This window comes from Balaenoptera physalus (assembly GCF_965194825.1).
Source record: "Balaenoptera physalus genome assembly, chromosome: 10".
Lineage (NCBI taxonomy): Eukaryota > Metazoa > Chordata > Mammalia > Artiodactyla > Balaenopteridae > Balaenoptera > Balaenoptera physalus.
Window position 1 is genome coordinate 69648823 of NC_138889.1, and position 13628 is coordinate 69662450.

At 50.3% G+C, this 13628-nt stretch overlaps 1 protein-coding gene across 13 annotated transcripts in view; it reads left to right on the top strand.

The window, feature by feature from the left end:
- Positions 1-8819: 8819 nt before the first annotated feature.
- The window catches only part of MICAL2 (microtubule associated monooxygenase, calponin and LIM domain containing 2), a 231315-nt gene continuing 226506 nt past the window's right edge, over positions 8820-13628 (top strand). For 4 of the 13 annotated variants that reach the window (XM_082475982.1, XM_082475987.1, XM_082475985.1 and 1 more), the window contains exon 1: positions 8820-9004. The gene's annotated coding sequence lies outside the window, so the exon portion shown is untranslated. The remainder of the gene's footprint in view (positions 9005-13628) is intronic. The other 9 variants (XR_014267792.1, XM_082475992.1, XM_082475993.1 and 6 more) reach the window with 4 other exon arrangements.

Consider the following 13628-nt stretch of genomic DNA (forward strand, 5'->3'; position numbering starts at 1 on the left):
TATTATTATTATTTTTTCCCTTTCATCACTTTAAATATATCTTGCCACTCCCTTCTGGACTTCAGAGTTTCTGCTGAAAAATCAGCTGATAACATTATGGGGATTCCCTCATCAAGGGTTGTTAGGTGTACTTAACAGGAAGAATAGGGGAAAAATTCACCCACTCCATCTTCCCAGAAAAAGCCTATTTTTAATATAAGGAAGAAAAAGATTCTAGAGATACAGCACTTCTCTGAAGGAGACATTAAGGAAACAACTAGAGAGATGTAAAACTTCACAGGGACACAGGTGAGTCTATTTGCAGAATGTGGAAGGAGCATGAACCAAGGCAACAAGGAAGAAGGGGGTGACCCAGGGCACAGTCTACAAGGGAGTGACTGTCATTTGTGGGTGGAAAGGAAGAGAGGGAACAGCAGGCATGAAGCCCTGAGGCCAGGAGTGGGAGGTCTGGATCCAATCGGGCCATGTTTCATGGCATCTCTTTCCCAGGCCTCCGTCTGCCCCCCTCCCAGGTCCTCCTTCTCCTACTGAGTGAACGACACATCATAAATTTGCTTTACTCCTTGCTGTCCACAGGCAGCCACAGCCTTGTTCTGAGATGCTTTCCTCAGTCCTCAGCGGAATAGAAAACCTCGAGGGCTGGCCTCCCAGGCATTCTTAGAAGGCCACTGCAGCCATGCCTTCCTGCTTTGTCCTGGGATCCTGTGACTCGGGCACAAAGCCAGAGCAGTCCTCACTCAATCACTTCTTTGATTTTCACCCAGTTGGACTGTCAGGGCTTGTTGGCCAGTGGGAGGGTGCTGAGTGGTGAACTGCGCAGAGAAACAACGATTGCATTTCTTTGGGCAAAAAGTCAAATTTCTTTTCTGACATGCCTATGCAGAGAGGGATCAGACCCCTTCAGATGAGACCAGTTTGCCTAATGAACACCTTGCCTGATGACCAGCAGGTCTACAACTTATGCCCTCTTGACAGTGTTTTTACATCTTTGGGGCTGCACCCATCCCTTTTTTTTTTCGCCATGTGTTTGGCATGTTAAACATTTTAAACTAGCATGTCTAAGAGTCTTTCCTATTTCTTTTTTTTTGGCCTCACGGCATGGCCTGTGGGATCTTTGTTCCCCGACCAGGGACTGAATCCGGGCCACCCCAGTGAAAGTGCCAAGTCCTAACCACTGGACTGCCAGAGAATTCCCTTCCTTTTTCTAATAAGAATATATCACATTTGCAGTAATTTTATAATTAATGAGATACGTGCTTCCGATAAGTTTCAGAGTGACCAAGTGGTCAGAGCTTAGGCTCAGGAGCTGGACAGACCAGAGTTTAAATCCTAGTTCTGCCAGATACTAGGACACGGTATTTAACCTTCTTGATCTTTGGTTTCTCCAAGTGTGATGGTTAATTTTATGTGTCAACTTGACAGGTCACAGGGTACTCCGATATTTGGTTAAATACTAGGTGTGTCTGTGAGTGTGTCTGTGAGTGTGTGAGTGAGTGTGTTTTTGGATGCGATCAGCATTTGAATCCGTAGACTGAGTGAAGCAGATGGACTTTCCCAATGTGGGTGGGAATCATCCAGTCCTTTGAAGGCCTGGATGGAACAAAAAGACGGAAGAAGGGAGGAATCACTCTCTTAGCCTGACTGTTGAGCTGGAATGTTGGTCTTCTGCCCTTGGACTGGAACTCACACCATTGGCTCCCCTGGTTATCAGGCCTTCACACTTGGTATGAAACTACACCACCTGCTTTCCTGGGGCTCCAGCTTGCTGACAGCAGATCATGGACTTCTCAGCCTCCATAATCAAATGAGCGAATGTCTCACGATAAATCTATCTATATCTTTATCTATATCTAATCTCTTATTGGTTCTGCTTCTCTGGAGAACCCTGACTAATACACCAAGTATAAAATTGGGTTAATAATCTCAGTCCCTAATCCTAAGAAGTAGTCCTGTATGGATGATGTGAAGCTATATAAGGTAATTATGGGCCCACTGTAGGCCCATGAGAAGTGGTGGTTTTATTTACCTACTGTATCAGTTAGGGTTTGATCAGGGAAGCAGGGTCATACTGTGATGTGGAATAACGGATGATTATAGGGAGTGGAGTTCACACAGCTGTGGCGGCTGGTGAAGAGGTCTGGGAATGCTGATGCCTTGGTGCCTGCTCGGGGCCTGAAGTTGTGTTGGTCAGCAGGGTTGGCAGGTGAGAAGAAAACGCAGATACGAAGCAGGAGAAATCAAGAGCAAATGGAACACAGACAACCCTTGAGGGGAAGCCGGCATTCGTGTCTATTTCTCACCACCTCCTCCTCTGACTACCCAATGACCCCAAGAGGGCTCTGGGAAACCCAGTTCTAGCTTTGTAAGTTGCTAAAATATAAAACCACCACACTTACAAATAGGAGGGAAAACAACTAACATTTAGTCAGAGCTAGTAATACACCTTCATGTATGTCACCTCATTTGACCTCTATACTCTGTTCTTACCAAATAAAGCTTATTATCTCCATCACCTGGATTGTTCAAAGTCACACTGGTAGGCAGAGTAGAGGTTGGAACCCAGGTCGTTGGAACCTGAGCGCTTTCCACCAGAATTTGACATGTGAAGCTGGATTGGGCCTTTCTACTTGGGGGTTCCAGCTCCATCGCAGTCATCCTGAGTGCCCCTGAAGACCCCACTCATCTGACAAGGGGAAGAATCACCCCTCTGAACCAATCAGAGGTTGGGCCGCACTGGGTAATCAATCTCTGGTCATCTAAGCTACGTCTAGGAGAAAGATTTGAATAGAAGAGTGATTGTGCAGGAATTTAATTTTAATTAAAATGTATTTATCCGCTACAAAATGCAAGAAAAGCTTCATGGGAGGTGGTATGTGGGGAGTGGACGATACAACAGGAGGTCAGGATGATGTACTTTCTGAGAGGTCAAAAGCACAAATTCCTTCTGAGCATTCATATGGGCCCAAGTCTATGGCTGTGGTCCAGACCCATGGGAGAAACAGTGGGTGGGTGGTACGAACACCTTGTTTGTATACTGCTTTTAAATAGCTTCCTCTTTTATTCCTTCAAAAAACATTTACTGACACCTCCCATGTGCTGGGTGCTGTTTAAGCAACACACGCGAGTGTACAGCATTGAATACCACACTGTTGCTCATCTCGAGGAGTTTAAGGTTGGGGCTCAGGTGAGCTGACCCTACTGTCTTAGGATGGGCTCCCCCAGAAGCGGACCCTGAGAAGGGAATGTGAGTACAAGTAGTTTATTTGGGAAGTAATCCTGGGAAGCACCAGTAAAGAACTGAGGAAGTGATGGTAGGGAGGCAATAGAGGACATGTTAACAAGCAATTACCTGGGCTCAGTCCTGCTGGAGATCTCTGGGACAGAGACAGAGATAGAGCACACACCTCCAAGATATCCCACCTGAGGGCGAGACATTTGGGGTATGTATCCGCCAACTCTTGCTCACTCTTGTTTGAAGGTTGCTCCAGTGGTGTTAAATCTCATACTTTGGACTGCCCTCTGCATTGGCTAAGCTTACTGCAGAAGCCAGAGGAAACCCACGGGTATGGAGTCACAGGTGCTTGCAATAGAAAGCCACTGGTGTATACAGAAACCAGAAGCATCTGCTCTACCCACCCAACATATAACAATCTATCCCTTCTTCTCCCTTCCTAACCATACTCAGTTTTCATTCAGGTGTCCACCTCTGTCCCATGCAGCCTGTGTGTCTCAGGGGAAGCTGAGCCCACCCCAGGTCCAGTCAGGGGCCCTGACTGGCATGGCCAATCAGCACATTCCAGACCTCTGGCTATGGCACGGGTTCAAGTGGGCATGTGACCCAATCCAATCAGAGTGGATCTCAGGACTCCTGCTTGGAATGCTGGGTCAGAAATGTTCTTTTTTGGATAAGGTAGCTTCTGGCACTGAGAGCTGTTTTGGCACTGGCTACAGTAAGGAAAAGCAGCCTGAAGACAAAACCAACACAGAGGAGGGTGAAGTCAAGAGAATTGCAAAGAATAGCTGGAGCTTTACTTCTTCAGTCAGAGGAGTCTCTTTCTTTCCTATTGTAGTCAGATCTCCTCCACTGCATGTGGGACTACTGGTAGCCCTGAGTTCCAGGGACAGAGAGCTTCTCTCATGCTACCTATACACTGGTCCTGAAGAAGAAATCTGCTTGGACAGTATACATGTCTGTTGGACCAGTCACCCCTGGGGCTATGTGGTTGGCCGGGCCTGGGCGCTGTGTCCAGTCTTGTAGCCAGGAGTAGGGTGTCAGCCAGTTAGATTCACCCTGTCATATGCCAGCTCCTGGGAGACTCTGGGCGAGTGACTTCACTTCTCCAAGATTCCATTTTTTCATCTCTAAGGTGTGGATGACAATTATCCACCTTAAAATGTGGCTGAGAGATACACACACAGTGTAGTGCTGGGCGTGGCCGTGTCCCTGATCTGGAGTTGCTCATAAAGGTGCCTCTTAGAGGCTCTAGTTCTCTACCCCCTTCTTGATACTAGACCCCAAATTATTTTAATCAAAACCCATGTATATCATTTACTATGTATATGTGTTCGAAGCATACATCTCTCTTTGCTATTACTATTCCCCATTACAGGCGAGGAACCCGCTGTACAGAGAGGTTAAGTATTGCCCAAGGTCACCCAGTTAATAAGTGGCAGAGCTGGGATTCAAACTCAGGCGTCTTGACTTCAGAGTTTGTGCTCCTAACTGGTCGGCTATGATGCCTCTTAGAATAACTGCATTGTATATGTTTGTGGGGTGGATGTATGTTGGATGGATAGACAGCTGAACCTGAGTCCCCTCCATGGGCTAGAACAGAAAAGAGTGTCCCCGTCCTTGCCCCTACCCTGTGGAGGTTTTCGGCGCTTCATTCAAAAACAGCAGTGTGTCCTAGAATGGGATTTAGGTTTGCATGAACAAGAGTCTGCCTGGGCAGCAGGTATGGCCCAGCCTGCCATGAGGGTGTAGTGGGTTTGGTGTTATTGGTTAGACTTCTGAGTCTCTAGAGACCAGAACTGTGCCCTCAGATTTCACAGTTGGCTTTGAGTATGTGTGTAGGTACCTCTGCCTCTCCCCAGACTGTTTGGAGCCGGGGCCAGACTACTTTCATGACCCTGTGTCTCTTCCCCTCTCCTCCGCACACCCGCTCTCTATTTGCTCTGGTTGCTACATCACCTCCTGCCTGTGGCTTCATCTCTCCAGCACTGACCTTCCCATCATTGCAGCCAAATACACATATCCCCCAAAGTGCTGCAGTGGTTCTGAGGGCATTATTGATTTTGACATGTGCTAGTTTTTCTCCAAACTGTCTCTGGAAAGTGCACTGAATGTGTGGTAGGCTTGATGAGTTCCTAGAGACCTTGAAAACTTTTATATGTCTTATCCATGAAAAATAGTGCATTTTGAGGCCTATTGGGATGATAAGGGGCTGGAACAAGGCCCCAGTGACCTTGCTTCTCGCACACTCCTGAGCCTGTTTGAGGGAGGTAGAAATGTTTCCACTTCCTTAGAAAACCCTTCTCCAAAGATAGCTCCCAAGGTGGACTGGGGCCAATCAGCCTTTTCTCATCATCTAACGAGGTCACCAGACTGTATAGATATCGGCCTTCCTCTTCCTTCTGAAAGACCGAAGCCCTTTGATAGCGGCTTGGGGAGAAAGCTGGTGAGACCACACTCACTGTTTTACCCCTTCCTGGAACATATGCATGTGAGGAAGGGGTCCGAGGGCACAGATCCTTTTTCATTTGGAGGAGGAGGCACAGGTGGTCACTCCTTCCCCTGCCATTCCAACGCTGTGAGACCCACTTGGACTTCTCTGCAGGAAATCTCTGCATTGGGAATCCACTTAGTTCAACTCTGACCTTTCTTCAAGCCAACTGTTCGGCTGGAAATAAAAAGAAGCCAGGCCTGACACACTACCCGTCCAGCCCCTGCAGGATGCCATCAGGTGGATAAACAATGATGATGGAGATCACCAGCTGGAGTTCTTTCCGGGGAGGCATGCGTGGTGCTGCTGAGACCCATTGCTTCCAGTCTGAGATGTAGATATTTTTAGGGACGAATCTGTGCCTTCCTTCTCTCCCTCCCTCTGATGCTAATGTGGCCATCTGCATCTCCCAGACAACCTTCACAAGCACACATTCGCCATCCCAGAAGAGTGGGCTGGGAAGAGATTGTTATTAAATATAGAATACTGAGCCACGGCGCAAGGAGGTTGAGTTTGCCTGGCGTGCTCAGAGTGAAGCAGAGGCGTCGGAGACCTGGAACCCACTTCCGTGCTCTGTGACTCTCGTGGTGCCTTCCCTTCCCCATTAATTTTTAAATTTCTTTAATCTGTTCAGTGAAGGGCTTAGATAATATTTCTTTCAAGTCCACTCTAACATTGCACGATCTTTTCTTTGAAGATCTTAGTTGTATAAACTCCCAGGCACAGTCAGGGTCCGGCAGGATAGCGCATGGCTCCTGCTTTGTCCAGAGAAGGGACTATTGTGATCTTCTGTCCCCATTCCTGTCCACCCCCCAAGGAGATGGCCAGCAAGGGTGGCTTGTATGTGGTGGCAAAGGACTCTGACCACTGATTCAAGAGGTCTCAAGGCTTATCTCCCTTCCTGCAATCAGCCTCCATCAGCCCCCAGCTTGCCCTACATCCAAGGAAAATTCACTCTTCAGCCTTCAGACCCAAGATTCTTTTTCACCTGAGCCCGCCAAGTTAAAAAGGTTGGGAAGAGAGGAGGCAGAGGTCCCAGGAACACATTGATAAATTTTAGTTTTTGAGCTAATAGAATGTCTATGCTGAGCAGTAGTATCTCACTGTGGTGGGCCCACAGTGTTCCTGAAGGAGTGTTAAATTTGTTTAATTTGGAGAACACGTGCTATAGATAAGGTGATGGGAATGATAAAAAATGTAAGTGATAAAGAATACAGCTCCCATAGCACTGTGTACTTCTGATTATTTATCAGCTGAGTAAGTTGCATGAATGCAAGAACCATACCTAGCTCACAGCAGCATCTGTGAGATGAATGAATGGTTCTGTCTCCATCTCCATCCTTAGCATAGGTGTCTCAGGCCCAGGCCAGAAGCAAGAGGCCTGTGTCCAGTGAGGATTTGGGCTGGGGGCAGAGGGAATGCTGTTTCCTCTATCAGTCACTCTGTAAACAAGGCAGGGCCATGCTGACCTCATCTCCTGTCCCCAACAGTGCCCAGGCCTGACCTCAACAGAACGTTTGGATGGACTGGGGGCAGGTCAGGCCCCAGAGCAGTTCCTTCAGGGATAGGCCTGGCCTGTCCAGCACTCCAGAAGTACGGGCAGGATGGCAGAGGCCCCACTGCGTAGTGGTTAGGCATGTAGATTCTGGAATCCAGAATCAATCTAGGCTCTGAAACTTATTAACCATGTGACCTTGATAAGCTACGTTACCTCTTTGAGTCTCAGTTTTCCCATCTGCAAAAGGGAATGATAATAAAAATGCGTACCATGCAGAGCCACTGTCACCACACCATTTCATTCATTATCTCAGAATTAAATGAGATAATGTGCGTAGAGGATACCTCGTCAACTGGCATCACAGGCAGAGTTCCATCAGAGTGGAGAGCTGCCCCTCTGAGAATCAGTGCTGACTGAGTCTTGCAAACTGAACAGGGAAGGCTTTTGCTGAAAGTTCATGTTCAGGAAGTCGACTGAACTCTGAAGATGCTAAGAGAGCAACCAAGGAGGACAATCCCTGGGAAAACCCAAAAGGCCTCGCGTAGGATCACATGGTAAGGAGTATGGAAAAAAAATAAGCCCCAGGTTTGATGGGGGCAAACTGCTCTATTTGCACTTGCCTGGCAAGGGAATGTAGTTTCTCCAGAGGGTGGTCTGATGCTGTGGAAATTCCAGCAGGCTGGAGCCACAATACTGTTTTCTCACTGCCCAAGCCTGCCTGTTCTCCTCCCCCTGGGTCAGCTCTGTTGCAAGAACATTTATATTGGGCCAAGCCCATGTTAGGCCCCTGGGCCCCAGAGGTGAGTAAGACACAGCTCCTGCCCGTGGGATCCCTGTTTCATGATCACTGCTACCAGGGCAGTCTGCCCAAGGTGTTTGCAGAATTTGCAGTTCACAAAGCGGCTTCACACCCTCACACTGTTCACACTGTGAACGGCGCTCTCTGGAGCTGTGGGCAGCCAGTGAGGGTGGGCAGAGCAGAGATTAAGGTAGCCATTTGACAGCCAAGAAAAGAGGGTGCTTGGGTGATGTGACGAAGGTAAAGGGTGGTCTGCACCACTGCCCTTCTTCCCACCAGTTTTATTCTAAGCAAGGCCAGTCCAGGTGAGGGGAAGGGTCTATCCGCTAGCAGGGGTTTGCTGAAGCCCAGGGTGGTCAAGGAGCAAAGCAAGAAGGGAGGTCCACAGCCGGTAAGGGAAGTGCTATGCTGTTCCCCCAAGTCCAAAAGGGGACGCTGAGGCTTGCTTTCCAGCTGCCTAGGCCAAGGAGCGTGAAGCCCAGCCCTCACCTCTACCTTGACATCTGGATACCAGCACCGGGGTTTTCATCTAGCAGCAACACCAAGCCTCGTCCCCATCGGCCCTCTGCTGGTCTCAGACCTGCACTGGTCTGGGTAGGAGCGCAAGGTTGCTCCCTACCCTGGGGCTGGGCTACAGCCCACGTGCGCCCGCTGCAGCCGCGGTGACAGCTGGCCCCAAAGGGGCGGGGCGGGCGGGGAGCGTGGGTGGCTCCTCGCCGCGCTGCCATTGGCTATGGGCCTCAGGCTGGGGGCGGGGCTGCGCCCCCTGGTTGACCTGTCATTGGCCGCGCCGCCGATGGGGGTGGCTCCCCGTCCCCTTGGCGGCGCGGCGCAGAACCGCAGGCGCTCGCCCGGCTAAGCCTGCGCGGGGCCGCCTAGGTAGCTCCCAGATCCGCAGGCGGCCTCCGGGTGCGGACCGCTGCGCACACGGCCCTAGGCAAAGACAAGGGCTCACCCGAGGCTCGGCGGCCGGCGCGGCTCTCGGTAAGACCGGGGGAAGGGTAAGGGGAGCGCGGGACTCTGAGGAGGGCGGGCGGGGACCGTGGCGGCCGAGCCTGGACTCTGTGCCCTGGCCCGCGCCGGAGAGGGTCAGGTGCGCCGCAGCATCTCCCGCCTCAGACCCACCCCACGGGGCGCCCAGCGAGCAGGTGGCACTGCCCAGGGAGGCCGGGGTACCCCTATCGCTCTCCGAATCCATTAGAACCCAGTACCTCGAATTACCTCTTACTCCGCCCCCCAACACCCAAATTCTTCAATTCTAAGCCTAGAAAATACCCAAACGTCGACATGGAGTGGGCGCGACGCGCCATCAGTACCGCCTGCCGCCGGGGCAGAAAATCATCCCTAAACTTATCTTCCCACGATTTGGGCTCCTCGCCGGTCACGTTCTTTCCCGGCTTTTCACTGGGCGCCCCCCCCCAACCCCCCGCCTATCAACCCCCGCCCGGTTCCCCTCCCTCCTTAACAACAGGAAGTTAAGTTGGGCCAAATGTCGGTGGCCTGGCCGCCTGCGGGCGGAGACTGGGTCTGGGACGGTGGCGGTGGCCCGAGGGGCCGTGGCGCTGTCCTTTCTGAGCCTCGCGCCCCCAGCAGCCTGCGCTCTCCCCAGGCCCGGGAGCACCCCCGCCGGGGCGTCCCAGGCTCCCGCCTTGCCTTTGCCGAATGGCCCTGGGCAGAAGCGCCGCTGACTTGGCTTCCAGGCCGGGGCAGGTGGGGTTAACTTTATCCTAGACCAGCCTCTGGCAGAACTGGGAATGGCCTTTACTGGATGAGGAGGAGGCTGTTGAAACCAGAGTAAACGTGTGTCTCTTTCCACATTGTTTTATTCTAAAGCCTGGGTTCTTAAAGCCCAAAGAGCTTTTATCTGGAGGCACATTGGGCCCTGCAGGGACCTTAAGCAGTGTGGGGACCTCTTGCTGTCAGTCTTGCCTGCTCACTGCAGCCCTCAGTGGTTTCGGTGAAGGATGAAGCCACTAACCAGCCCCCTTATGGGCAGGCTCCGTGGGAAAAAAAGCCAGCAGCCGGTTGGCCCTCAGACATTTGCTTGCCTGGGTGCCCTGGCACCGGGGTCCCCTGGGCCCCCAGGCCAGCTCTGTTCCTGTCCCTTTTCCAGGGGAAGTGGATCCAAGGCGGGGGGGCCTCAGTTCTCCAGGGCAGTCCCACCTGATGTTCTGGAAGCTCTTACTGCAGTTAAGAACGGGCCTTCAGGCAGAGTGAAGACAGATGTATTAAGTGCCTACTGAGGGACAGGTCCTGCCCTGAGGCACTTTTTGAGAATGTCACAGTAACTCTCAAAAAACTCTCAGAGTCATGCCCTCCTCATTTTAGAGATGGGGAAACAGACTCAGGTAGGCTAAGTGCCCAAGGTCACATAGAAAGCGGCTGAGCTGGGATTTGAACCAGACTCTGCCAGAGCTCAGTCCAGTGCCCTTCCTGCTGCCCCATGGCTGTGGAGAGTGGTGTGCTGTGTTGCAGGCTCCTGGCCTCTGAAAAGATTCCATCCAAAGATCCTGTGGGTGCTTCTGTAGCAACGCACTTGAACTGACCCAGGTTAGCCCAGGTTGTTCAACCTACAGACCCCTTGCCCACCCTGTCCTCCATCAGGGGTGATGGCGGTGTTGGTCTTGCTGTGATGGGGAAGGACTGACTGTTGGTGTTTGGGTGCTATTTGAGGGGGAAGTCTGCCTCTGCCATTGACTTGGCCCTGCGCCTGAGAGTTGGCTTCTGGGATGGTTTAGAAAGACTGTTATATGTGTTGTGTTTTTTTGTTTAATATTTATTTTATTTATCTGGCTGTGCCGGCCGGGTCTTAGTTGCAGCACACGGGATCTTTGTCACGGCATGCGGGATCTTTTAGTTGCTGCGTGTGGGATCTAGTTCCCTGACCCGGGCCCCCTGCATTGGGAGCGCAGAGTTTTAGCCACTGGACCATCAGGGAAGTCCCAGGAGGACTGTTATTTGAAATAACCTCTACCTTAGGACCAATTCTAGTTTTATTTTGTGTTTTGGGGGAAGGGCAGGTGTTGAGGTATACTAATTGTGATTCTAAGGTGATTGAAATCCATAGTTGGAGCTTAGGTTTATAAAAAATGAAATCACTGCCTCCTTCCTTCTTCAGGCCCAGGGCTACCTTTCTGCTCATCCTTCTCTTCTGAAAGAAAATTGTGATTAGCCTACTACCAACCAGTTACACTTTAGTATAAAGCAGCTTAAGGACTAAGGCTGGTTGTAGCTTGGTCATTGGAGGCCTATTCCCAGGAACTGTAATGAGCAGAGGAGCATTGAGTAATCCCTCTCTGCCTGTGATTGGGATGTGTCTCTATTCTCTCCACCCATGTCCACACCCCCATCTGGGTGTGCCTCCCAGTCATGGGCCTGTTCCTTTCACTCTCTACTAAGGGGGGTGGGTGGGGGGTAGGTCCTGCCTTCTTGAGGGAGAGCCTTGACCCTGGTGGGAGGGCTCGGGTATGGGTGCAAGATTTGGGCTGAACATTGCCAATCTTTGAGGCCCTCCCAGGGCTAGAGGGTCTCTGTTGCTTAAAGAGCCAAGAAAGGAAACACTGTACATCATGCTGGGGTTTTTCATTCTTTGTATCTTTGTATCACTTGATCCCCACTTTAGCCCTCTGAAGAAGTAGGTGGGATTATTCCCATTTTACAGATGAGGAAACTGAGGCTCAGGAACTTTCCCCCAATCACACAGCTAGTGAGTGACCAAGCTAGGGGTCTGGCCTCTTTCTGCATGAGTGAGGTCTGTGTGGGGAATTAAACACTAAGGGAAACAGGAAAAAACCGCGTGGCCATCCTCTGAACCCTGGAGGCTTGGTGTGTGCAGCCGCCTGCTGTGCTTATGATTCTCCATCTTATATTGTAATTATTTGTGAACGTGTCTTCCTACCCCACTATGAAATGGTATTTAAAACACTCATAAACTTGGCAGATTTATTTTCTGGTTCTCACAAATCCTCCTTGCTCTTTGCTCTATATCCCCTTTGCCTTTTATTTTATTTTATTTTTTTAAAGATTTAATTTAATTTTTATTTTTTTGGCTGCATTGGGTATTTGTTGCTGCTTGTGGGCTTTCTCTAGTTGTGGCGAGCGGGGGCTACTCTTGCGGTGGCTTCTCTTGTTGCGGAGCATGGGCTCTAGACGCGCGGGCTTCAGTAATTGTGGCGCGCAGGCTCTAGAGCGCAGGCTCAGTAGTTGTGGCATATGGGCTTCGTTGCTCCGTGGCATGTGGGATCTTCCTGGACCAGGGATCGAACCTGTGTCCCCTGCATTGGCAGGCAGGTTCTTATCCACTGCACCACCAGGGAGGTCCCCCTTTGCCTTTTATACCAGTGTTCATTAGGATATCTACCATGATGTGTTGCAGTCCTCTGTTTAAAAATATCATGAACATTTTCAGGGAATTCCCTGGTGGTCCAATTAGGACTCAGTGCTTTCACTGCGAGGGGCTGGGTTCGATCCCTGGTTGGGGAACCAAGATTCTGCAAGCCGCACAGCCAAAAAAAAAAAAAAGAACATTTTCAAACACAAAAAGAGAGACAATAGTATAATGAGCCCCAAATACTCATTATCCGGCTTCAACAACCAAGATCATGCCAGGCTGGCTTCATCTTCTCTCTCTCTCTTTTTCTTCCCTTCTATTTTTTATTCCTGAAATATTTTAAAGGAAATCTCTGATATCATGTCATTTTGCCCCTATATAATCCAGCATATATCTATTTTGAAAAGAATGTTCTTTCATGACCACATGGCTGTTATTGCATGTAGCAGAATTAACAGTAATTCTCTGGTCGCATCTGTGCATATTCAGATTTCCTTCATTGTCTCAGAAGTGACCTTCATCACTGGTTTGTTTAAATCAGGATCCAAACAAAGTCTGTATGCTGCATTTGGTTGGCAGTCCTTTTAAGCCTACTTTAATCTGGAGCACCACCCCCTCTGCCCCACTCCCACTTTTAACCAGCTGTTACCCTCCGTTTTAAATCTCCCACTGGACGGCGAACGCTTTGATGCTGGAGTCTACTTCTGTGCTCTGTTGGGGATCCCCAGTGCCCTGTCTGGGACAGGGCAGAGGCGTGGTGAGCGTCTGCCCAGTGGTGTCCTAGCCACTCGGGAAATGCATTTTGAATGAATTAATCCAGTGGTGGGTTTCTGTGACTGCCCATGCCTGTGTTTAGATAAGAGGTTTTAAAAAAAAGATGACTTGCTCACGTGTGGACATTTCCTCAGCAAGCGTCAGCCTGTAAACATCCTGAAATAATAGAACTATTTGCCGTGCTCCCTTGCGTGCTCTGGTTTGTGGTGTGGGGAGCCCAGACAGCCGCTGTGGTGCCCTGATCAGCAGCTGGCCTCCCCAGATCACATGTGGGACTGATGGGGACTGAGGTCATTTCTGCCTGAGCTCTGAATCCTGACCTATTCAGCTGCAGGGATTACCACGTTAAAAGCTAGGCACTTGGCTTTGCTGCCCAGAGAATGCCGCCCACCTCTCTCTGGGCAGTGCAAGATTCTGCCTTGTACCTTCAGGAGCCTTCTCTATCTGGCCTCACACCTAGGGGAGGTGTGGGTTTTTCTCAAGGTATTATCCATCTGCAACTGA